Source organism: Pelodiscus sinensis, chromosome 14 (genome assembly GCF_049634645.1).
Source record: "Pelodiscus sinensis isolate JC-2024 chromosome 14, ASM4963464v1, whole genome shotgun sequence".
Lineage (NCBI taxonomy): Eukaryota > Metazoa > Chordata > Testudines > Trionychidae > Pelodiscus > Pelodiscus sinensis.
The window spans coordinates 9,656,464-9,679,561 of NC_134724.1; the positions used below are offsets into that span (position 1 = coordinate 9,656,464).

At 43.6% G+C, this 23,098-nt stretch overlaps 1 long non-coding RNA gene across 2 annotated transcripts in view; it reads right to left on the bottom strand.

Annotated features, from left to right (window-relative positions):
• The window catches only part of LOC142818295 (uncharacterized), a 261,674-nt gene that overhangs the window by 150,867 nt on the left and 87,709 nt on the right, over window positions 1-23,098 (bottom strand). Inside the window, exons 2-3 of one of the 2 annotated variants that reach the window (XR_012895707.1) lie at window positions 22,020-22,128; window positions 19,022-19,155 (exon numbers count right to left, since the gene is read on the bottom strand). This is a non-coding gene — a long non-coding RNA (uncharacterized LOC142818295). Of the gene's footprint in view, window positions 1-19,021; window positions 19,156-22,019; window positions 22,129-23,098 lie in introns of those variants that run through there. The other variant, XR_012895706.1, reaches the window with a different exon arrangement.

The following is a 23,098-nucleotide window of genomic DNA, read 5'->3' on the forward strand; positions in this document are numbered from 1 at the left end:
GTTCATCCCTAGTAAGGACAGCACTTAAGCTACACAGTCACTTTGTCACTCTGAAATAGCTCAGCTATCATATATTTAGTAGGTGGACACATGGAAACCCTTGGGGATGGGTGTACTTTGGTACACAGAGTACTTTGGTATTCTGCGTTTGATTAATCTCAGGAATTGGGCCTTACCGCAGGAGACACTGTGGTCCTGTGTATCTGTGGAGACTGGCCTGCTGGTGTAGCCCAATCAGTGATCTATGCAGCAGAGTTTGTAGGATCAAGATGCGACTTTTGTATCTGCAGAGATCATTGAACCCAAACCAGAGATGCAACCACTTTATGGGTGCAGGCTTATAGGGTGAACTATACAACAGACTGCACAACCATGAAAGGATGGGGAAAAGTAATTGTCCAAGGACTCTGGAATGACACACGCCTGTGCTTACAAAATGTGTCCAGAAGCCTTCATTTCCAGGAACAAATTTCATTTTAAAGGCACCTAAACTTTTAGGTTTCACCTGAAGAATCACACACCAGATTCTAGTCAGGCCTCGTCTACCCTAAATGGAGGATCACTACTGCTGATTGCTGCCAATCCTCTGGAGTTCTGTTTAGCGAGTCTAGTTAAGACTTACTAAATCATACTCAGAGGACACCCCCACCAGCGTCCCACATGCCTGCTTTTGTGAAGAGTAAGGGAATCCGATGAGAGCGTTTGCTCTTGTTGGCCTCCCACTGAGGGGATGCTGCCAAGCTCAACTTAAGGTAAGCCAACTCCAGCTACTTATTCTATGTAGCTGGAGTTATGTACCTTAAACTGAGCTGCTGGATCTAGTGTAGATCTGGCCTCAGTTACATTGGTCTGACAAAGCCACATGTTCAGTATTAATGTAACCACTAACTAATTATACAAGTTGGACTGAGGCCTAAATCAGGAATAACTACTTATATCATTTCAAACATTCCTCCTGGTGCAAATGCATGCCGATTTTAGCCTTGTGTTGTTATGCACTTGGCTAAATTTCCCTAGCATCATCTGCCAATTCCATCTCTCAGCTAGTACTGAAAATGGAACCCAAGACATAATAATACAATGAATTCCTGTTGAAAAATAGAATCCCTGTCCTATACTGGGAAGACTGAATTGGTTACTCTCTGAGTGGAAAAATTCCTTCTGTGCTTAGCTCGCCATCATAGTATTGTAGAAGTAGAAGATACAAAAGAACTTTTTGATTCTTCATTCCCAGGACTGGTCCCTACAGAATATTTATGAATGCTTCTCAGATAGTCTTGTTATGTAGATTTTAAGTGATATTTTACATCATATCAGAATCTCTTGAGATATACTGAACTGAAAGAGCTTTGAGAATACAGGCAGTCCCCGGGTTACGTACAAGATAGGGACTGTAGGTTTGTTCTTAAGATGAATTTGTATGTAAGTCGGAACTGACGTCCAGATTCAGCCGCTGTTGAAACTGATCAGCGGCTGACTACAGGAAGCCCGAGGCAGAGCTGCTCTGCCCCGGGCTTCCTGGAATCAGCCGCTGATCAGTTTCAACAGCGGCTAAGTCTGGACTCCTGGGACAGAGCAGCTGGGGCGCTGCCGGGTAGGTCTCCGCAGCGCTGCACCTCGGCGCTGTGGGGAACAACCCAGCAGCACCCCAGCTGCTCTACCCCCGGCGTCCCCAAGTCAGCCGCTGCTGAAACTGACCAGTGGCTGACTACAGGAAGCCCGAGGCAGAGCTGCTCTGCCTCAGGCTTCCTGTAGTCAGCTGCTGGTCAGTTTCAGCAGCAGCTGACTTGGGGACGCCTGGGGCAGAGCAGCTGGGGTGCTGCCGGGTTGGTCCAGTAGCGCCGAGGAGCGGTGCTGCGGGACCAACCTGGCAGCGCCCCAGCTGCTCTACCCCAGGCGTCGGCAAGAAAAGCCTGGTCTGCTGGGGGGGGGGGGGGCACTAGTGCACACTCGGCAGTCCCGCCGCCAGCGTCTCCCTAGTCTGCTGGGGGGGGGGGCACATCTAGTGCGCCCCCCCCAGCAGACCAGGATTTTCTCACTGCGGAGGACGCGGGCGGTCCCCCAGCAGACCAGGGAGATGCGGAGCAAAGCCGTGGAGGACGCGGGCGGCGGGACCACCAAGGTGCGCTGCGGTCCCGCTGCCTGCGTCCTCCGCGGCTTTGCTCCGCGGCTCTCTGGTCTGCTGGGGGGCCTCCCCCAGCAGACCAGGGAGACGCGGAGCAGCTTTTCTCACTGCGGAGGACGCGGGCGGCGGGACCGCGGCACGTCTGGGCGGTTCCGCCACCTGCGTCCTCCGGGGCGAGAAAAGCCCCATTCGTATGTAGGGATCCAACATAAGTCGGATCCACGTAACTCGGGGACTGCCTGTACTCAGACACTAGGAATGAAGCATGATATTGTTCCTTGCACCCCGAAAGCACAAAGGATTAAAGATAATGGAGCCAAAAAACCCTAAGTCTGCCTGGTTATTCAAGCTTTCCAGGCTTCTCGATCCTACCAAAATGGAAACAAAATCTCGAGTTAACAGACTTTTCTAGAAAGTATTTTCAAACTTTCTGCTTCCATCCGAGCTGGAAAAGAACCTCTTCTGTGATCACTTTGTGCTAGGAGCAGGAAGAAGCATGGTATATGAAAATGGAGAACAGCCAGGACGAACTTGGCTGAAGCTTTTCAATACACTTTGATATTAAAAGTAGTCAAAAATGGTCCCGTGCCATTTAGCCCTGGGTTATAATTGAGAATGTACAGGCATGCAGTATTTATATAGTGATTTACATCTTCAAACAACAACTAATGACACCTCATACCTCTATGTAAGGTAAGCAAGGAAGTAAAGTGTTGTTATTTACTCATTTTAGATTGAGAAACCCAGTAAGAGAGAAATAAAAATGAGAGCTTCAAGAACATATTGAGTTAATGGCAAGACAGGGGTTAGAACACAAGAGTCCCAAACTCTCTCTCCCTGGCACTAACCATAACTATGGTTATGCTTAACTAACTAACACACTAACCATATGATTATATATATATATCATCTGTGTGTGTGTGTGTGTGTATGAAGACATATTTGGCATCCCTTTAGATGAACAGAAAATGATAAATGGGACATATGTGAGTATGAGATGGAGTATAACCCAGCTATCCACCTACACGCACACATACCATACTGTATGACAAGTTAATTGTACATTAATCAGGACATAGTGTCCTAGTGTTAATGCAAGCCACCATCTAATTCACCTTTATTACTTACACAGCTATGGCCATTACTTCATTACTATCATTTAATAAAGTGAATTACTTCAGCCCAACTAATATCACTGACGAACCTTTTTCTAGCCAATTTGTATATTTCACATGATGACTTATGGTTGGTCTGGCCCTTGTGTTATGGCCTCACTAGAGTTTTGCAAAATGTTCACAATGTAAGCGAAAAATACCGGGGTTTGTTTCTGGTTTTCTAAGTTCTTTTAAACTTCCAAATGGATTAGTTTTGCCTTAAAATTGATCAGACTTTGGAATTTTCTTTTGTTCCAAATGGGTAATTTTTCCAGCTAATCTATTTCTGAGTAAAAAAAGGGTTTGCTGCAAGTCCAAAAGTGCTGCCTTAGAATTTGACATTGAAAATGTGGGTTTTCCCACATTTTATTCAAAAATTGCTATTTTCTCCCAAATGAAATGACAAGTTATAAAAAATGAAAATCTGTCTGAGATTTCACATCCTAATTTTTCTCCAGGTGTTCTCTGAATGTCATATTGACCCTATGTCTGAAATGTGTTTTAAAGTGTCTCTTGTACGTTTTCTAAGATATTTCTTCTAACTTGTGCTGGAAATAAGAATACAAATAGGAAACATGGAGCTAGAATGGAATAATTTTCAAATGTTTCCATTAAGCAGCAGCTGCTATTACCGAACTGTCATCTTCGTTGCTAGGGAAATTTTGTATGTATTGCAGACGGCAATTGGTTGGGATAACAACCCCTGTTGCAGAGGTGTTTGCATGAGTTCCTGCCTGGGGGGAGTGGGGAGGGAGGGGAGCTGACAGAATTGCCTGGTCCCTGGGAAAAGTGGAGAGGGGCCCAGCTCTGTGCTCCCGGAAGGGGCAGGGCCTCGGGTGGAAGGAGTAGGACTGGGGGCAGCTAGCCCTAAGCACTGCCTGGGTTGTGCCACATCCCCCCATGAGTCCTTGCCCGGGGTCTGGTGGTGATTTAAAGGGCCCAGGGCTCCAGCCACTACTGTTCTGCAGTAGCAACAACCAGGAGCCCTGGGCTCTTTAGAACCACTGGGTGCCTGGGCAGTTACCCCTTGTTTCCACCCTCAGTGGGTCTGGTTCCTGTAATGCCATTGGACTGAAGAATCCCTCAACATGGGATCCACATTGGCAGCCAGAGCTGGCCCACAACATTTCGGCACCTGAGGTGGGGAGTTCAAATGATGCCCCCATTCCCCCTCGCTTGGGCCAAAACTTTGGGCCCTCTTTCCTCCAGCACAGTACTCCACCATCTCTGCGCATCTAGGTAAACCTCATTCCACGAGGAATAACAGGGCTGCCGACAAAGGGCTTTGATGTCGACAGGGGGAACGTCCAGACTAGCGGCGAGCCGACAAACAGCTGATCAGCTGTTTGTCGGCTCAGCGCAGCAGCCATGTAAATGTAAATGAAGCCGCGATCATTTAAATCGAGGCTTCATTTACCTTTGCCTACAACCCTAATCTACATGCCTCTGCCGACAGAGGCATGTAGTGTAGACACAGCCCTAGAGCAGAGAGAATACATATGCACCAGCAGCAGACACAATTTTCTACACTCTGGGTCCTAGTGGTGTCCCCCCCCCCCACAGTCTGGCGCCTGAGGTGGCCGCCTCAGTTCACTTCATGGTAAGACCAGCCCTGTCGGCAGCCCTTGCAATCCATGTTCTCACTGGAGTTAGGATAGCACGATTAGAACTTCTTGCGGGTGTCAGTGAAGTTAAAAGGATTACTTCTGTCTTTAAGCGTGTGCTTCAAAGCTTCGTTGGGCAGTGGCCACAGTGACTTAATGACTGTTGCTTTCTGCAGTTACCAATGAAGGTAGACTATATAATAGGAATGAGCTCTAAAATGGCGGCGGTTCACCAGGATTAGCCCCTGGTGGGCTGCTGCCACTATATTTACCTGTATCTCTGCTAGTACAGGTGATCGCAGCTCCTATTGGCTGGAAATAGAAATCTGCGACCAATGAGAGAGGTGATTTCCTGTACCTGCAGAGCCATAGGTAAATACGGCTGGCTGGTGTTTGCCCACCTCTGTTGTATAAATACCTATCTGTACTCCCACATACTCACATATGCATTTCTGGACAATTTTTCCCCCGTTGTTAACTGTTAAGGTCAATGAAGCTATACCAGGAATTAATTTGATCCACATACGCATCACATTTAATTTCAAAGTATGGCAGCTTTTTTATCGGCAGGATAACCTTGCAAAACTGAGTCCGATACCGTTTTTTTTTCTTGAACAACTGCCTGTGATCAATGTATGTATTCAGAGTATATATTGAATGGAGTAAGAAGGTTACTATGTTGCAATTCTCCAACATACTGATAACAAAACCTTATCAGCACATTAGTGACTCACAAATAGCACCAGGTCAGATCAAATTTTTTTATCAAGCAGCATAAAGATCATAAAAGCAGGTTCCCGAGGCTACCTCTGCTTTAATAAAATGAAGTCATCCATGTGTTGCTTTGTATTAATATTGCAACCAGTTTAAACATCTATAAGCCGTGATTTTTCCTCAAGTGTTAAATCAAATCGAATCATCGCTTTTTATGAGCAATAAAATAATAATAGACCAGATCTGGTCAGCTCAGATAATAACTTGATTCTGTACTTGGGATGTACATGTTTAAGGTTTCCACGATAAAACTGTAATTTTATACCCTAAAGTGTGTTAATAACATTAAGTGATGTAATAGTGAAAGTGAACTGCAGAATATAATACCCATAGGGCCATCATAATAGAAATAATTTATAATGTAACAGCAATAAAATCTTTAATGCTATCTCAGTCTAGTCCTGTCCCCACGTCTGGAGTTTCAGATTACACATGATTTTTCTATGGATTTACGTGTTAACCTAAAATAATTAAGAAAATGGTTTTCAGAGTGCCAGAGCCTTTGAAAGTTGCTGACCTGATGATCATTTCATTAACTCTTTCATGTCCAGCAGATTCCTGTATGGTTTGTAGCTAGCCTGGAATGGGACAAATATTTTCTTAATAGAGGTGCAAAACTATTTTCATATTTAATACTACTGAAAATTATATATATGAGTACATAGATCATATTAAAAATGAGGCTCTCAATCAAAATATACAGTATGATGAATATACATCTATTCTGTGCCCCCTATTTCCCTCATATAACTATAAGTATATTTACATAGTCAAAGAGGAAGATTTTGAAAGTCTCCTAACAGATGTAGGAACTCAAGGCAAAGAGGGCTGTGTTCTTAAATCTCTTAGGTATGTTTGAAAATCTCCTCAATTAGGTATATATGCACCAATATATTAAACACAAACCTATATAAACTTTCTGAAATCTGCTTTTATTGGCCAAACAATTCCTCTGACAAAACTAAAGATAGAGATAAACTAAAACGGTCTCTTCCCCTCCTCCTCCTTCCTTGATCCTCGCAACCTCTGGGATATAGGACATGCTGAGGTGTATCCGGGTGCGGGGACAGGGACTATTGAAGACAGTTGCAAATTAGACCAATTAAATTGAACTATTTCAGTTTCTGGCATTGATGAGGAAGACACAAATGTGGCATACATCCTGTTCCTCCTGCTCTTTTGGGTCTCTTGCCTAACCAAAGGATTATTACAAAATGTCTCCAAGTATAAATGATATAAAACTGTAATTGTGCCATTAACAAAATTCTCTCCACCACACCCTCAAGAGAGTCCTGGAAAATTATGGGACTTGTAGAAAAAAGGAACACATCATCTTGAAATAGGCACATTACACCTAAGCATCCCTTTGAAAAGCACATATTATAGGAAAGTATTACGTCCCTAATCTTCCGGGACCTCATTATGAAGGCTGCCGATTAAACACAGGCACTCATTAAGTATAACACTTTATTTTAGTTCCTTTGCTGGAATTGTTAGATTTCCTCACCAATTCCAGCCGGGCTCCTATTGGCACTAAGAAAACTCATAAGCTTGTTGCTATAACACCACAATCCATAACTCCTTTGATCTGAATACCTGAAAGCACTTGACAAATTTTATATGGTTCCATAATGGAACAGCCGTGCGTAGAGGGCAATTACCGACACTATCCCAATTTTACAGATAAAAACAATGTATGAAGATGGAACAGTGACTTACCCACTGTCAGATAGTTAGTGGTAGAACCCAGGAGACTTGATGTGGAACTACTAAGAACCCATGCTTCAGCAATGGCTAAATTGTTATTTTCTTACTTGCCATTGTCCTTTCTAAGTTCCTGTACCATAAGAGGGCATGTGCCATGCAAATTGGGCAATTGGTGGGCAATTTCAATCTGTGGCAAGTAGCTGTTGGTGCATGCATTCACACATGTACATATACAGTGAAACCTTTATCTGGCACTATGTTAACCAGAAAACTTTGTTAACCAGCATTGCCCCCAGCCACAATACTGTCACACCTTGAGGCACACAGGCCTCGCTTGGGTTACCATGATTGGTGTAACAATTTTTCATTTAAGTAGTACTAATCATCTTTAACACAAAATAGAAATGTGAGACCAACTGCCTCAGACTACAAAACTATCAATATTAAAAACTTGAGTTTTACTATTATTGTCCATTGGTTTTTCTGAGGTTTATGGGACCCTCAGTTAACTGGAATTTTTAGATAACCGGAATGCCCTAATCCCCGAGCATGCCGGAAAACACATGTTTTACTGTACTAGAATATTTACCCAGTATTGTTCAGATCCTTAACTTAATGAAGGGGTTTTTTTGGACAATAAAAGCAAAATGGACATGCTTTATTTAAATGATTGTATTTTTCAAAAACAGGGAGCGAGAGCAAAGTGCACAGCTCATCTGCCCCTACACTCCTCAGCCAGAGTGAGGAATCCAGAAAACTGTGCACTTTCACCTCACTCCCTGACAAATAGCCAGCAATGTCCCTGTATGAATCTGGGGGACAGGGCTTCAGCCCCTGACCTCCCACAAGGGCACCTGGGGAACGGGAGGTATGGGGCTGGGGCAGTCCCAGATGGGGGTAGGTGTGTGCACCTAGCCAGCCCCTTTTACCTGCCTGGTGATTCTGTCTCTTTTCTGTATGGCTTTCTGAGAAGCAATCCCATCCCATTGTCCTGGTACAACCAAGCCCTTACCTTGCTTTAAGTTATAAGAGAAAGCTGTATACCGAATGTATAGAAGATATATACTCAGACATATATGTACATAAATATGTAGCCACCTATTATAGCTGACAGCTCTGTGTCTTCTAATAAAGCTGTGATGTTTTCTCATGATGTTTTCTCAAATGAGCGTCTGAATTTCAACTACATTTGCTACTCGCCACGCTTGAGTAACACACAAAATTTCTGCAGGTCTAGGACCAGTATTCAGTCCCAAAGAAGCAGAGAGGATGATGGCAAAAGAATTGCAGGCGCGGTCACCCACAGGCTTGGGTCCTACCTGCAGCTGTCTCAGGAGGACGTGGAGAGGCAGATGCTGCAGAAAGGCCCTTCTCATCCCAAGTAGCCTCCAAAAGGAGAATACCTTTCTCCTCATGTCTCCTGTGCATTTAGGAAGTCACACAAAGGCCTGGCTCACGTAATACTTTGCACTGCATGGAATCCTGGGGGTGTGCAGGAATCAAATATGGACTTCTCATCGGCTCAGAAACTGAATGCAGAATCCCAGCGACCAACAGACCTTGAGGCAGCGGCTTGGCTAATACAGGAAAATCAATTTCAATTCTGCTGTGTTCACAACTCTTACATGTTTACTTTCAATGAATAATCAAGTGCTGGCACAAATACTAGTGAAAATGGAATTTTAAATGCCAATATTTGCAGTTTGGGAGAACCTCATTCAGTTTCACTTCGTTTGCACTAGCTTACATACACCAGCATGGGTCTAGTTTTGGCTGCTTGGCATACAAAGCTCATGATATTAAACTTGTATGGGAAATACTTATATTTATCCACAGTTCTCTGATTCTGGCTCAGTCAAAACCTATGGTGAAGCTTCTTTGAAGGTTTCCCACAACAGGAACATAAGCAGATTTTCCAAGGGTGGTATTTTGTAGTACACTGGAGCTTATGCTGTCTCTGATTTGCCAATCACACTTATTCTCAAAGCTTCAAGGCCTCTATAAAGTCCTACTCTGAGAAAGAATCTTCTGTGGGGAAGGGCTAGAATTCAGGCACATGTTTATGTGACCAAATGGTTCCAGATTAAGGCCCCATCTGTCGATATATGTGTATATATCCCAACCTGAGAAAGATTGAAACAGCTTTTGTCTTGGATCTAAAAACACCTCGTCTATTGTAAACTGCGTGGTGCTGCCTTTTGCTGCTGACGGCATTGCTTAAGGAGAAAATTTCTGCAGACTATAGAGTTTCATTTAATGCAGAGGACGCTTTGTCCCTAAAATGATCTAGATATTTCTCAATGGTGTGCTAGAGAACAGGGCTACTCTCTGGTCAGAGGCCAACTTTCTACCAGAGCAAAATAATTCAGTGTTGGGTTTTTTTTTTGTAAGCCTACAAAAGAGAGAACTTTGATATCTAACAGACTGATGTGTTAAATTCATCTTAGACACTAAATTTACGAAACAATATCTTGTACAGTACATATAAATACCATCTGCATCCAAATTACGTCAGCATGTACGGTAATTGCCATTGCTGTAAATTATCTGCTACTGATGGACACCAGAACCCTTGGTCTGTGCACTCAGGTGCCTGTTTCCAGCTACAGAAATAAAATTATATCTTCACATAGCATCAAAATGTAAAACAGGCTGAGCCGATACTGTACCAAAGCTTTTAGGCCTAGCTATATTACTAGAGTTTGTCTTCTTGAACTGGATATACATGATTGTCTTCAAAAGGAAACCTAGGAGTGATAGATTAAAGGCAAGGTAGCCATTGACTCTTCATTCCCAAAGAAAGTTCAAAGCTTCTATATTTAGGTTCTTATCGCACTAAAAATGGGGAAGGGGGGCATGGAAGATAAAAACCTTAAAATAAATATTGTAAAAATGTATCATAATCTGTGCCTACTCCAATGTGACTGGTAAGCAAAGTGTTAAGTGAATTGTAACTAGATCCTCGGGAGACAGTTGCAACCTGGTTATCAGTGGCAGTAAATGGAAGATAATAGCCCCACTAGAGAGTTATGAAATGGCTTGTCTTTGAGCTGCCAAAGTGTTTAGACTCTCTTTTATTATATTCACAGTGGTAATCCGATATGTCCTGACTTCTGTCATCTGTATGTAATGCTTATCAACTCTCTGCTAGCGATTCACCCTCTTGTCAGGGACAATTATTCCTCAAAGTGCCGAGGTTATGGCTGAAGCAATATTATGACTAGAAAGAAAATAGGAAAGGTGCAGCGCATCACAGCAAGCAATCTCAAAGCTGACGTCAAAGTGAAGGAGGACATTGTGGATAAAAAAAAAGAAAAAGGAAAGTTTTGTTTGAGTGCTCCCAGGGCACTCCTGGGCATTGCTAAGGTCAAGCGCACATACAACAGCAGTAATGGAAGAATTTCCACTACTTTATGAGAGACATGTATTCAGGCCACTCCGGTCCAGGCTGTCACCATTTCTGATAGCAGTCCCTGTTTCCAAGGCATTTAGAACAGGATAGGCAAAATGTTGGGCCTAGCTCTGAAAGTTGGCAGATAAGAGATCATCTCAGGAGCAATTCATTTCCCTACAAATGATCACCGATAAAAGAAAATCAATCTAGGAGAAACGGGATCCAGGTTGCAGTTGCTTTAGAATCTTCATTAGAATGCAAGAACCTCCTGGGTTTCGATTCAAACAGGTTCTGAAACACCTGACTCGTGAGGTGGAATTTCCAACCCTTGAGGTCCCCCTTAAATGCTTAAGGAAAAGCTAATAACATGTTGTCAGGTGTTTTCATTGCTTATGGATTCATTAGCAGAAACAAATGAGCAGAGTGAGCACTGTTGAAGGGCTGATGGTGGGCTTGGGGCTAGGAAAGACGGAAGGCTCTGGAGATACTAAGGACAACGACAGGATGCACTAAGCTGAACGGGCTAACGAACAGGAGAGGGGTACTGAAGACTGGCAAGCAACTTGAAACTGAGGCAGATTTGGGGCCCAGAGGGAACAAGCTCAAGGCCAGCTGAAGGCATATGACATGTCAAACTGGTCATCCTGTCTCCTCTAAGTGCAACTAGAGACCTGAGGACTGTAGGCTGTGCCAGTGATGTTGGGCAAAAGCAGCTCATTAACGGAGCTTATGGTGCATGAGGAAAGTGATCAGGTGGTTCCAGTGGCCAATAGTGAAGTTGCCAATGGCCAAAATAATACCCTTTCTTTCTGTACCTTGCTCATAAAAGCACTGATAAGAATCAATAGGAATTGTTTAAAGCAGGCCAGGCTATAATTCACCCCACTCAGTGGCTACGTCTACACTGCAGGCTTCTTGCACAAGAACTGTTTTGCACGAGAGTTCTTGTGCAAAAAGTCTTCCACAAGAGTGCATCCACACTGCCATGTGCTTTTGCGCAAGTGATGTGTTTCTGCGCAAGAGCATCCATGGCAGTGTGGACACTCTCTTGAGCAAGAAAGCTCTGATGGCCATTTTATCAATAGGGGTTTCTTGCACAAGAAATTCATGTTGCCTGTCTACACTGCCTTCTTATGGAAGAGCTCTTGCACAAAAGGGCATATTCTCGTGGGGAGAAGAATAACTCTTCCAGAAGAAGCCCTGTTTTCCAACACTGTACTGTAAATGTACTTATGCAAGAACAGACATGCAGTGTAGACACACTGCAAAATCCTGTTTGGTGTTTCATCCTTGCTAGCAAGAGCTTAAGGAATGTCACTTCCTTGGTGTGGGCAAAGGGGAGTCAGAGGACATCTAATTGCCATGGCAGTCGGGATGCTTAGGAAGTCCCAGTGTGGGGATGAAATCACTGAGGAAAGGCAGAGAAAGAGGTGATCAATGGTGAACTTAAGTGAAATTATATTATGATACTTAACCATTTGCCCCCCCCGCCACCGAGGAGAAAAATGCAACCTGATTCTTTTTTTTGGTAAGGCTTATCCTTGTTATTTGATTGGCATCTCTCATGGTACTTGAGGCAGAGAAAGAGAGAGCGCTCTCATGCACCAGCTGGAATCTGCTTTCGTCTTGGGGGTCATGATCAGCAGGGTCAGCTGTGCTGCCAGCAAGCAAGAAAAGAAACCTCCTAAAAGCAGCATGGAGAGAAAACGAATCATGGTGTCTTGTCTGACATATTGCAGTAATGTAATATAGCAGCAATAGCCCCTAGAGTAGCATCTGGTGAACTTGTGACTAAAGGTAGCCTGTTTTGCTCTGTGTTCATGAGTGTGGGGTGTATTTATTCCCTCTCCTGCATAAATGCAGAATCTATTTCAAAAATATGTCTGGGATCCTCCGTGTGCTCCCTTCTGTTTGCCTGCCAGAGCTGCGGGTTGGTATTGCTTTCCCAGCAACATGTGGGCAGAACTTTCTGCAAGTCAGAAAATACAGAAACTTGTGCAGCACAAGAAGGACAAACTCCTGTGTTGAGCATGACATGTAGGGGTGCAAGAACAATTTGTATAGTGGGGAGGGGGGTTTGAGAGCCATTGAACCAAACTGTGATCCACTGACATGATGGAAACCACTTTTCCGCCCCAGTTCCAGCCTCTTTTATGATCAACAAGGTGGGCAAAAACATTGGTCTAGGCTATCCAACATATAGGTATTTTTGGCAATGCAAATCATCTACTGCTGTGCGCTGTGAGGGTATTTCTGGAGACCAGATTTCACTCTAATAGTGTTACTGACCAGAAGCAAAAGGCACCATTTTCACCTTGCAAGATATGAGGGATTTCTCTGACTTCAGTTTTCCTGGAGGGATAGAGATTCACATCCCAGAAAGAGGACTCCCAGAAAGAAAAGAAAAGGGAGTGGCAGTCCTCTACCAACACAGAGACATGAGCATTGATTCTGCCATCAGCTACCACGTTGTTTGGATTTGCATTACATTATACAAACAACCAGTCAAAGCTGAAAATAAGAGCAAAGGAAACAATTTAGTGATGATGGCTGTAGCCCCAGTTCTCTCTGCTCCCTTTCTTCCTCCCATCCTCCATGTTTCAAGGCTGTTCTATTCATCCACTCCCCCGCCTCCACATACACCACCACTATGCTTTACGCAATCCCCGGTTTATAACATCATGTCAGCAGCAGCACTAATAACCCATGATTCCTCTCCCCTATTGTGTTTGTCAGAGGCAGTAATCTGGGCACTCCAGTAGCACAACGCTGAAAAGCTATGGTGTGTTTCTATAGCAACCGACTAATCCGCAGGTGGAAGGTGATTGGACACCTTTGGCACCAGCACGGTAATTTTAAAGATCTTTTTTCACTGCGCTGTTCTATGGCATGCGTTCATTGTATTGCAACCCATGGACTTTTTATAATCCATCTTGAAAATGCAGCCATTGCCGTACAAATCATTGCAAAGAGCGAGACATCTTCCAGCAAGATGCCCTTGAAATATTTCATGAGAGGTTAAGAGGCCACTTTGGGAATGGGGAGATGTACTGGATGGGCTAAAATAAAGGGGTATAATTATAAGCCAGCACTTATTGCCCTGGTGAATGGTAATGTTTGCTCAAGTGGGCATAGTGAGAGAAGGTGCCGGGCAAGGTTGCTGTAAAAAAGGTGGCCTTCTCTGGTAAGAACCATGGAGGCCTGGGATTGGCCAGACATGTTTTATTAGCTCCGCCCTACCATATCTGTACTGGGTGTAGGACTTACAAAATGGAGGAAACTCTGCCGTTTGGGGCTCGTTGAGGAGGAAAGCAGTTGAGCTGGTTTACAACATTCCCACATCCAACTCTTCCAAGCGCTGTTAATCCTGACCTGCTATTACCATCTCTTCAAAGCCAGCTCTTTTAGAAATGAGAGAATTTAATATTTTCCACAAGCACTGGACTGAGTTCCCTAGAGTCTGAAGGCCCAGCCTAAAGATTCCAAAACGACAAATGATGTGTGTGAGGAGTGAGGGCGCCAGGGTGAGGTGGGGGGTGGGGAGGAAGAGGACTAGATTTTTGGATGCCAGTTTTCAAAGTGCCTAATTTCTGAAAAAGCAGGCTACTCTAAAGCATCTCATATTGGGCTCCCTAAATCTGAGGCATCTAGTTATTTTTAAAAGGCTTTCAAAAGAATCTTTCTCCAAAGGACAGTTGCAACACAGGCAGCAATATGGAAAACTTCTCTGTGTTCTATTTTAAATTTCCTGGACCCATGGAATCTGTTCTCCCATCTTTGGTTTCTCCTTCAGCCCAGTTGCCCTGTCAGTTACAGTGTGTGGCCAACTGGCATCACATACACTTTCTGCTTCTACCGTCACACTACAGAACAGAACTGGAAATATTAGATAAGTAAAAATAACGTGAACTGCACGTTCCTAATTTTGTGTTTGCAATGTGAAGTGGGAGTGGAAAGTATATCTGATATAAAAGCCTGTCTCATGGGGATAAGAAAAAGGGATGTGAAGAAACTTGAAAGAGAAGGAAATGATGAATATGTATTTCTATAATCCGCTCATATAAAGAGACATTTACACTGATTGTCGCATTTAATTTTTTAAATTTTACACATCCACTTTGAGCTAAATTTAATAGGGGAAGGCCATGTTGTTTGTTTTGCTTGTTTGTTTAATAATAAAAATTGACTTTAATGACGCTACACTGGTTTATACCAGCTAAGGCTATAGCCCTTATTTTTTAGGAGGAATTTGAATGAAGGGGCAGGCAGTTTGGATGACTAAAACTAAAGCATTCCCCACCCACTCTAATGTGGGGAAGGGCACGAAGGCGGTTGTGGAGGTAGAGGGGAATCAGACCACTGGGACTTTTTCAGAAAACTCTTACAACTGTTAGGATGTGTCTAGACTACATGCCTCCGTCGATGGAGGCATGTAGATTAGACAGATAGGCAAAGGGAAATGAAGCTGCGATTTAAATAATCGCGGCTTAATTTAAATTTACATGGCTCTGCGCGCTAGTCTGGACATGCCGTGCCGACCTGAAAGCCTTTTATCGACATCCCCCTTATGTCTCGTAGGATGAGGTTTACAGGGAATGTCGATAAAAGGCTTTCATTTCGACAGGGGAGCATCCAGACTAGCGCGGCAGCCATGTAAATTTAAATGATGCCGCGATTATTTTAATTGCGGCTTCATTTCCCTTTTTCGAATACACAAATCTACATGCCTCTATCGACGGAGGCATGTAGTTTAGACATACCCTTAATGTGCTCGGCACCTCACAGAAACAAGCAAAGGCAGAGTCCTTAGCCTAAAGAGATTTTGATTTAAATTTAGCATGACAGAGCAAATGGCAGTCAGCCCAGGTGATCATAAGATGATCATATAGGATGTTGAGAAAGTGTGCAATACATCTTGGGTGTTCTCCAGTAACGAATGCCCTTAAATGGCAAAATCCTGTTCCTTTAGAAGGGCTTAGATATAGCACTTTCTTTCCAGTTTACACAGAATAAAATTTGGTGGGCTTTTTTTTTCTCTCTTTTTTTTTTAAAAAAGAGAAACAAATAACTGTTCATTTCTGAAGAGCACTGTTTCACTTTTCACCAGGCCCTTCATTTCAGGGAGGTGAAGAAACTTAGGTGGTGGGGAAATGGAAGACACAGAATGCAGCGGCTTTTGCCTCTAAATTATCATCCTATTATCATTGCAAATTAATTTACAAGTTTGATACTATCAACTTGGGCTTGAATAAAGATATTAACTGGTTAACACACTGCAAAGGCAATTTCCCCGGTCTTTGATATTCGCATTTACACATCAAAAGCTATGAATGGGAAAAATCCAGCTTGACTCCATTAGAGTCATTAACACTGGTCCTACAATTGATGGGCAACTGCTTTTCCTTTTATATATGCCCTGTAGTCTGTAATTTCCACTCCAACTCATCTGATGAAGTATGTTTTACACATATAAGCTCATGATAGAATGTTCATGGTGTAATTTATTTGTTAGTCCCTAAAGTGCAACAGGACTGCTTGTTGTCTCTAAGGGTATGTCTAGACTACATGTTTCTGCCCACAAAGGCATGTAAACTAGGCTACCCGACATAGTCAAAGAAGCTGGGATTTCAATATCCCTGGCTTCATTAAAATAAACATGGCTGCCACGCTGTGCCAGCTCAGCTGATCGTCAGCACAGCGCGCGAGTCAAGACACGGATCGGTCAACAAGGGAAGCCTTTGTCAACCGCTCCGTTATGCCTCATGAAACAAGGTTTACAGGAGCGGTCGACGAAGGCTTCCCTTTTTGACTGATCCGTGTCTTGACTCACGCGCTGTGCCGATGATTAGCTGAGCCGGCACAGTGCGGCAGCCATGTTTATTTTAATGAAGCCGGGGATATTTAAATCCCGGCTTCTTTGACTGTGTCGGGTAGCCTAGTTGACATGCCTCTGTTGGCAGAGGCATATAGACTAGACATACCCTAAATTATCAGTTTGAATCCAGTCTAGATCAGTAGTAATCTAAAGTTATCACCATTTATAAGCTTTCCAGTGGTCTGTGTAAAGTCAGCTAGTGGTCTCAGTCCACTTCCCTGTGAACAAGTTTCCATATCACAAATACCATCACCACAACAGGCATCCACTGATAGCTTTGTTAATGGCATAGAATTAGAGGACTTGGTAGGCTATGGAGACAACTATCCATTCGGCATTCAGATTATGGCAGTGGAGAAAGTTTGTACTGCTGCTCCTATTCTCTGTCAAACTCATGGTCCTTACTCAGATCTTGCTGCTTGGAAAATACCACTGCTTTTAATGGGAGCTCTGTATTACTAACAACTGATTTACCCACTGAGGTTGTCATGCTATGTCAGGGTATGTCTACACTACCCCGCTAGTTCGAACTAGCGGGGTAATGTAGGCATACCGCACTTGCAAATGAATCCCGGGATTTGAATTTCCCGGGGTTCATTTGCATAAGCGGGGAGCCGCCATTTTTAAATCCCCGCTGGTTCGAACCCCGTGCAGCGCGGCTACACGGGGCTCGAACTAGGTAGTTCGGACTAGGGTGCCTATTCCGAACTACCGGTACACCTCGTTTCACGAGGAGTAACGGTAGTTCGGAATAGGAACCTAGTCCGAACTACCTAGTTCGAGCCCCGTGTAGCCGCGCTGCACGGGGTTCGAAGCAGCGGGGATTTAAAAATGGCGGCTCCCCGCTTATGCTAATGAAGCCCGGGAAATTCAAATCCCGGGCTTCATTTGCAAGTGCGGTATGCCTACATTACCCTCCTAGTTCGAACTAGGAGGGTAGTGTAGACATACCCTCAGGGAGTAGCAGCATATAAAGGATCCTGGAAGGTGACCCACAGTACTATACAGAGCTACATTTCAAGGGGGTTCCCCTCACTCCCCTTCAGGGTTTGGAGAATCAGCAGCATTAAAACAGGCCAGCCTCTGTTAAGTCACCATCTGAACCACAAAGGGTAAACACAGAATGCACCGCGGATCAGAATTGCAAGTGACTGGTACAGAGAATATGAATTCTGAGTTTTGTTGAAAAAAAAATAAAATGACGGCACATCACTGAAATAAATCAGAGAACATGTGAAGCTAGTCTATGTTCTAAGAGACATGGCAATTACATGACCTTGTAACAAAGCATGGTCAAGATGACACTGATACTACATGTGAAATAGAGCCTGGTGAAAACTTGCTATTCTTCAAGCTTTCTTGCATCTCGACATTTTTTAAGGGATTTCAGAATTTAGGGTGAAAAGCGGATCTTAGTCTTTAAAAAAGAAGCCATTTCAAATCCTTATTCATATCATAAATGCTTTTTTCCTCCTTTTTTTCCCCGTAGGCCACTTAAATCTCTGGGGCCATGACACTGTCTGGCATTGAATACAGCCAACCCCTTTTTATCATTATAAAGAAATAATGAAAGCCTATGGTAGAGATGTGCTAGTATTTCAGCATATGGTGCCTTCCTCATTCTCCATAGATAAGCCTTGAAGAACATATCGTATGATGATAATGTTAATTATTTTCAATATAATAATGGAAAATTCCTAGCAATTCAAAATCATTCCTGCTGCCTAGGAAGAATATATGCTCAAAGTAAAAGAAACCAAACACAATCCCACTTCACTGAGTTAAATAACAGCAAGTGACCTATATTTTATTACAGTACACAGCTGTTTTATCACGTAAGTAAATAAATCACCATTGAACCAATGTTGGGAACAAACATTTTGAATAACAACACAATTAACTTTTCCCACAAAAGTCCAAGCAGCCCCAGTTGCTCATAGTTGCTACAAGCTGTGATTCCCACGTGAAAGATATCAACTTATTTCCTTTTCCTGTCAATCATCTGTATCATGTGGGGCCATGGTATGTCAGGTCATGACCTTTCACTCTGGGCATGAGCCTGAAAGCCACTAGTGAATCAACCAGTTTAATTATTTAGGCTGTTTCTAATAAATATAAAAATGTGGCCCTAACATATTTCACATGCTTGTGCAGTTCTGGCTTTCAAGCTTTAACAGGCCTACAGCCTGAAAGTTTGCTGTTAGCATTGGAAGGAAATCTGTCCATCACAAAATCTATTACTTGGGCATCGGGCTTTTAAAGTTGATTTTGTGGTTTTTGACTCATGAATCCATTGTCCTTCATATTGTCCGCAGGGGAGTTTCTAAATCTTTCCTTGCCCTTTTCCTCCTACAAAACTGGACTTTTGTTCACTGTTGCAATCAAGAGTCCAGATGCTTCAGCTTTCACAAAAACATTCCTTCAGTGTGGATGAAGGTATGGAATGGGTATTCACTGCTTGTTTTCCCACTCCACAATCTCACCCTCTGTTTTAGTTTTATTCCATTGCAGTCTCTCCACCTCTGAAACAAAAACAAGTCATGCAAGAACTTCCTTATGATACCATGTTTTCTCTGGACTACTCATGGGCAATGCTCACAGCTCCCCTTTAAATCTGCTAGGAGCAGGTTATATATTTCTCCCATTTCTGGAACACCAGGCACACCAAAATACCAGCACACACCACCTCTCAAGCTTCACTAATGCAGAGAAGGGAAATCCTCAAAAGGGTTTGCACCATGCAACATCCAAAGCCTAGAGACACTGGTCAAACCAAGTCACTGTCCTGCTACTTAAGTGGAAAGCACGTTGTATTTTTCTTCCCTAGAGAAAGGATTAATCCTGAGTGTTGATTGTTGAGAATCTTACACACTGCAAATATTTATGTTTGCCTCACAGCAAGCCTTCCAACTGGTAAACACAGGCTAGGCCTATATATGAGAAAATAACTGATGTTGCCTTTCATAAGAATAAGACTTTACATTTAGATTGCCAGACACAAATATTACTTAGAAACATTCTCCAAATGGACAGCGCTTTTCCAACATTTCTTGCTATTTTATTTGTTTGTGCTTCAGGGTCCATAGAAGAAAGAAAGTGAAGCTATGCTTTATATAAGAAACTATGATAATTCAAAGGAAAAAACACCCCTATATGCTCTTTCAGTAAATTTATCAGTTGCTCAGGACTAAACCTGGTCAGAAAATGGAATTTGTAGTCTATGCAAAAATACATTTCAAAATTTGTTCTCATTCTGCATCGGAATGAAAAGTTAAAATGTACAACTAAATAAAATTTCCATAATATGTTGGTTCAGAAATCTAAAAGTGACCTTCTGGAAATATTTTGGTTCAACAAGAGGAAAATCTAGACTATTGTAAAAGGAGAGGTATCCAACATGCCATCTGTCACAGAGAACATTTGAAAAGACTTGAGAAGTTTCTAGGGGGAGGTAGGCCTCTAACCCTACGTATAGCCATGCCCCTGCTGCTGAGGCCCCACCCCACCATGGGGAGGGAAGGAGAAGAAGCAGCGTGTCAAGCATGCCCCCCCATGGGGAGGGGAAGAGCACACGTGCCCCAGCATCCCCGGAGCAGCAGGGATGGAAGAGGATGCACAGCACTAACCCTCCCCAGCTCCAGGAGCAGCAGGAAGAGAGGCAGCCATGCAACCCAAGCCGGCACAAGCCTCCCCGTCCCCAGAACAGCGGGAAGGGAGGAGGCCACGTGTCCATCTATCGTCACAACAGGATGGGTAATGCTATTGAATATAAAAGTTGAAACAAAATCTTTCAAACTTATCAAAACAAAACATTTAATTTTGATAAGGCCAGAGAGTTTAGTTTTGGTTTTTAAGTTGTCTCACATACTAGAGGATTTACTCTGCGTTGCTCGGGTCCTTAATTAAATTAATGTTTGTTTTCTGGAAATGAAATAAATACATGAAATGAAAATGTCCATACTTCATTTAAATCATTGCTCTGGGGTGGGGATGAGGAAGAGAGGTTCCGTGTGCAGGCTGCCCTGGGAAGAGAGGACTATCCCAGCCCTCTTTCAGTGTAGCAGCTCAAGAAGTGCTGAGAAGCACTTCTTCATGGCCACTGCAGTACCAGTGGGCACAGCCAGGGGAGGGGTGCATGTCCCCCGGCTGGGGCAGGTTCATGTTCATCTGCTTTCTGCACTCCCCAGCCAGAGCAAGGAATGCAGCAAACTTCGGGAGAAACTGCAGACCCCACCACCCTCCCTAAAAGATACCTAGGGGATGGGTGGCTTGGGGTTAGGGAAGTTCTGGACTGGGGGTGGGGGAAATGTCGACCGTTCTACCCAGGACTCATCAAAAAAGTATTGAAAATATGTCAGAATGGACTAGAACATACAGGCAGAAAACCCAGGCCCCCAGTGAAAGACAGTCCTGTCTAAAGGATCAATAAGGCCATCACACTTTAGAAATGTAGTAAGAGACTGAGAAATTTTAACAGCAAACAGTGAAACAATGGGGCAGACGGGGTGGTGGTGCGTAATTCATTCAGAAAATATGATCTATTGCCTGGAACAGGCTTTAGCTTACACTCATCTTACTTGGCTTTTCAAAGACTGAAATTGCATGCACTACGTTCAGTGAGAGGAGCATAGCAGGTATGGACCACCATTGCGGAGCTGTGGACCACATCAGATGAAGTAGCTCAGTTGTGAACATGCAAATCCATCATCACTTCTCTGAATCAAAATTGAACAGCTCATCCTTTCCTAGTAGTTGAATATGGACAATGAGTTGTCACAGCATCCGGTGTTTTCAGTTTCAAAATCAGACAGTGGGGAAGATCTTTGCACTCAGAGGCTTTTTTGTGTTCAGCTCCCCGGAGATCATCTCCAGCTGAATGTATCATACTCCCAAGGAGGCAGGGAGACTCAGAGGGTTTGACTTGCTCAATGCCAGTTAGCAGTTGGCATTCCCCCTTCTATCTTGCCTTGCCCACACACAATCCATCAATATCATCTCAGGACCAAAGTGTGGTTCTTCTCTGAAAAGTGACTATGAAAAAAAAAAAGTTTCCCTTCCTGCTGAGCAGATCTATTCCTTGCATGTACAAAGCCAACATAGCTATGGGACAGGGAGCTGCTTTGTATTTTGCTGCAAGCAGGGGTGAAGAAAGCCTGCATGGGCCCCTGGGCAAGGGTGGTGGTGGGGGGAGCACTGCACTCCCAGAAGGGGAGGGGCCTCAGGCAGAAGGGGCGGGGCCAGGACAGCTAGCCCTTGATGTCACTGAGAGTCTGGCACCAGTCCTGCCAGTCCTTAGAGCTGTGTGGAGCATGCAGTGAAGCACTTCGCTGGCAATTTAAAGGACCTGTACCAGTCCCCTTTGCCCTTCCCATGTTGGTGGGCCTACCTTTGATATCATCAGCAGAATCACCGTGTTCCAGGAGCAGGGCCAGTTTCTTGCTTCCATTTCTCTAGTATAACCCCCACGACAGAGTCACTGAATGGAGGCAGCCAGCCTATAAACAAAGACAGAATTTGAAGACCATCCAGTTTTCATGTCCAATTGAAAACAGAATTTTCTGTGAAGAATCTGTTATTCGTAGTGATGTGGCATTAATAACCCAGCCTGATTTTTAGATCCCAGGTTGGGAGAGTCAGAGAAAAACCTTGCCTTTCACTTCTCTCATAAACTAATAAAAATACACAGACGCCAATTTATATTTGAAATGGAAATCACCCAGACATGAAATCCCACAATGCTGTTATTATAAAATCACTTAAATAAAAAAGCCATTCACAATAAAATGCAGAACATGAAACACTCTCAGATAAGGAAGGGCTGGATTAAATAAAAGTACCGTACGCTTGCATAAAATAGACTGCCTATTTCCTAATCATCTCTTGTGTGTCCTTTCAGTGCAGCTTCACAGTACTTGTCTTATTTACAATAGCAGCTTTCATGTAGTGCCAGCAAATTCTACTAAGGTGGATAATCTGGGAGCAGAGGTGCTAACTCCCATGGTTTTTTGGTGAGGTGATTGCAAAGGTCCCCCTGCTAGAATTAAGTTATTGCTTGAGAATCCCAGCTTTTAGCAGAAGGAAAGAAAAAATACATTTCTAACTGGCCTGGCTGTGGAGAAAAGCTTGAACTGTACACAAGATCTGAGGCACAGCAGCAGCTGGTCTGGGTGAGCTGATTTAGGGTCGCAAGGTTCAGGCTGGAGGGTGAAAAATCTCTGAAACCTTTGAGACAGGAGGGTCTCAGAGCAGGGACTCCAGCCTGAGTAGGAATGCCGGTGCTGTAATTTGTAGTCCCACAAGCTCAAGTGAACTGACTGTCTCTGAGGGTACATCTAGACTACAGGCTTTTGTCGACGGAAGTTTTGTCGACAGATACTGTCGACAAAGCTTCTGTCAACAAAGATCATCTAGACTACATCCAGTTCTGTTGATAAAGCAAGACGCTTTGTCGACATGACAGGGTAG